This window comes from Balaenoptera musculus, chromosome 5, assembly GCF_009873245.2.
Source record: "Balaenoptera musculus isolate JJ_BM4_2016_0621 chromosome 5, mBalMus1.pri.v3, whole genome shotgun sequence".
Lineage (NCBI taxonomy): Eukaryota > Metazoa > Chordata > Mammalia > Artiodactyla > Balaenopteridae > Balaenoptera > Balaenoptera musculus.
Genome location: NC_045789.1, coordinates 45,150,083 through 45,154,077, shown reverse-complemented (window position 1 = coordinate 45,154,077; position 3,995 = coordinate 45,150,083).

The following is a 3,995-nucleotide window of genomic DNA, read 5'->3' as shown; positions in this document are numbered from 1 at the left end:
GTGTTCTCGTTTCTTCTTTTTTATATGATTTAATTGGATTTCCAATATCTGCCAGGGCAGAGGAAATAAACTAGTGTTAGGTAATATCAATGAAATGATTACATTTCTTTAAAAGTCACCTTAGGTTTGAGGAGTTTTGAGGGTTTTTTTTTTTTTTTTTTTTTAAGACTAAAACATGGTTTCCCAAACTGATTAGCATAGTTTTTAAGGCACTCTGAAGTGTTTGTTAGGCTTCCATGCTGGTCTCCATATGCCTCTTTTCAATTACATGTGCCGCCACAAGGATGGCTAAACGAAACGCTTCTTTAAAAACAGAAAGCAAACTGTTAGGCTTTGTGCAGTGTAACTAGTTAGAGTGTGACATCTCAAGCTGCCCTGATTTCATCACCAAACTGCTAAATGTTCTCTTTGCAGAAATAGCCATTAAAATGAACCTTAAATTGAGATACTCTGTGGGAATTAACGGGGAGGTAGGGGAATTGGAAGGGATTAAAAGAATATGAAATGGAGTTCAGACCATAGTTGTCCTGGAGGCTATCTATGGAGAGAATTTTTATTATTGATGGTAATAAAAGTAATAATAAGAATAATAATAGTTCTATCTAATGTTTATTGAACACGTCTTATACGTTAGGCATGATTCTAAGAGCTTCACGTTATGTCAATTTATTAATCCGGTTAATTAATCATCAAACAAATCTATAAGGAAAGTATTATAATCGTACATATTAGGAAACTGAGGCAGAGAGACTTAGTAATTTTCTTAAGAGCAAGCAGCTGAGATCAAGACCAGGGAGTGTGGCTCCAGAATTTACATCTTATTTTAAGGCTACTTGAAGAAACAAATGCAAGGATTGTATTAGGAAGCCCTTTGTTCATCTGTTCTTTTGTTGCTGTACACTGGGTTATATTACTAGATTGTAAATTCTGAAGTATCACCCACTAGAATGCCTGTTATACAACCAGTTCTCAGGATATGTTTGTGGAATGATTGAATAAATGAATGAATGATATCTTACTTTCTGGGAAGTGCCATAAGTAAACCAATTAGAGTGCAAAACAAGACATCAGTTGGACAAAACAAACAAACAAAAACCAACTTGTGAAATATCTATTCAGCTTCTCATTAACTCTTTTCTTTTTCCAGCTTTATTGAGAGATAACTGACATATAACATTGTGTAAGCTTAGGGTGTATGATGTGATGATTTGATACACATATATTTAGAAATGCTTTACCACAATAAGGTTAGTTAACACATCCTTCACCTTACATAATTGCCATTTTGCTGCTGCTGTTGTTGTTGTTAAGGTGAGAACCTTAAAGCTCTACCCTCATAACAACTTTCAAGTATACAGTAGAGTATTGTTAACAATAGTCACCATGCTGTACATTAGATCCCTAGAACTTATTCATCTTATAACTGAAAGTCTGTACCCTTTGACCAACATCTCCCTATTTCTCCCACCCCTCAGCCCCTGGCAACCACCATTCTACTCTCTGTTTCTAAGAGTTCAATGTTTTTAGATTCCACATATAAGTGAGATCATACAGTATTTATCTTTCTCTGTCTGACTCACTTTACTTAGTATAATACCCTCAAGGTCCATCCATCTTGTTGTAAATGGCAGGATTTCCTTCTTTCTCCTGGCTGAATAATATTTCACTGTATATATTCAGTGTGTGTGTGTGTGTGTGTGTGTATATATATATATATATACACACACACACATACATACATACATATGTATATATATATATATCACAATTTCTTTGTCCGTTCATCTATTAACAGACACTTAGGTTTTTTTCATATCTTGGCTATTATGAATAGTGCTGCAGTGAATATGGGAGTGCAGATATCTCTTTGAGATACTGATGTCATCTCCTTCAGCTATAGACCTAGAAGTGGCATTGCTGGATCATATGGTAGTTCTATTTATAATTTCTTGAGGAACCTTTATACTGTTTTCCATAGTAGCTGCACTGCTTTACATTCCCACCAACAGTACATGAGGGTCCCCTTTTCTCCACATCCTCACCAGAACTTATGTTATCTCTTGTCTTTTGGATAATAGCCATTTTAACAAGTGTGAGGTGATATCTCATTGTGGTTTTGATTTGCAATTCCCTGATGATTAGTGATGTTGAGCACCTTTTCATATACCTATTGGCCATTTGTATGTTGTCTTTGGAAAAATGTCTATTCAAGTCCCCTGCCCATTTTTAAATCAGATTGTTTGTTCTTTTGCTATTGATTTGTATGAGTTCCATGTATACTTTGAATATTAACCCCTTATTCTATATCTGATTTGGAAGTATTTTCACCCATTCTGTAGGTTGCTTTTCATTTTGTTGATGGTTTCTTTTGCTGTTCAGAAGATTTTTAGATTGATGTAGTCCCACGTGTTGAATTTTGCTTTTGTTGCTTATACTTTTGGTGTCATATTAAAAAAAGTTATTGCCAAGACCAATGTTAAGGAGCTTTTCCCCTATGCTTTCTCCTAGAAATTTTATGATTTCAAGTCTTACATTTAAGTCTTTAATCCATTTAGAGTTATTTTTTGTGAGTGGTATAAGATAGGGACCAGTTTCATTCTTTTGCATGTAGATATCCAATTTTCCCAACACCATTTATTGAAGAGACTACTCTTTTTCCATTGAATATTCTTGGCTTCCTTGTCAAATTTTAGTTGATCATATATGTGTGGGCTTATTTCTGCACTCTCAGTTCTGTTCCATTGCTCTGTGTGTATGTTTTTATGCCATTACCATACTGTCTTGATTCCTATAGTTTCATAATATTGTTTGAAGCTAGGAAGTGCAATGCCTCCAGCTTTGTTTTTTAAGATTGCTTTGGCTGTTTGGGGTCTTTCTTGGTTCCATATGAATTTTAGGATAGTTTTTTCTATATCTGTGAAAAATGCCCCTGGAATTTTGTTAGGGATTGCATTGAACCTATAAATGATTTGAGGTAGTAGTAATATTTTAATAGCATTAACTCTTCTGATTCGTGAACATGGACTATTTTCCCTTATATTTGTGTCTTTTCCAGTTTCTTTTATCAGTGTCTTGTAGTTCTTGGTGAATAGACCTTTCACTTCCTTGGTTAAATTTATTCCTAAGTACTCTGTTACTTTTGATGTATTGTAAATGGGATTGCTTCATCTACTTCTTTTTCAGGTAGTTCATTGTTAGTATATAAAAATGCATTTGATTTTTGTTATAAAATATTACTTTTTTAGATTGAGAGGCATTGCAACATGGTAGAAAACACATACACACTAATTTGAAAGCCAACTCAAGTTCTAGTCTTAGCTATAAGGCAGTCACAAACTCACCATTTGATTGTATTTGGTTGCTTCAATTTGGACTTCAGTTTCTGTTTGGTAAATAAGAGTATTTATTTAAAAGCAACCCCTTTTAATTCTGATGATATATAATGTTTTCAAGCAATTGAAATTAGAACTCACCATTTTTTTTTTTTTTTTGGAAAGTACTTCCTGAGTATTCATGGAATGGTTCTAATATATCTATTTACAAGTATGGAAAATGTTACTTTCACAAATGCTAGTAGGGGTACATGATCTCTAAGAGAGAAGGAGGGATATTTTATTTTCTGTAAATAAAGTGAAGAAAGTTGCTTGGAGTACAGTGGAAGTTGTTGAGTTCAATAATATTTAGTACATACTAGAAGATCCATAAAAATAGGTAAATAAAAATTTTTAAACTTCCACAACACAGTGGAATCTTTTGGAATCACCATCAAATCATTTGTCTTTCTTTTATACAATGGTTGTGTTTCTAAAAACGTTGTGTATATTTAAATAATTATAAAATGAATAATATTTTAAACATACCAGAGACATTGATTATTTAATGGAAATAAACAAATATAGAGAAGAATCCTTTGATGAATACATTCTCAAAGTTTAAATGTCCATTTAAGGGAGTTTCTACTTAGCAAATAAAGTTATGATTCAGAATAATACAAA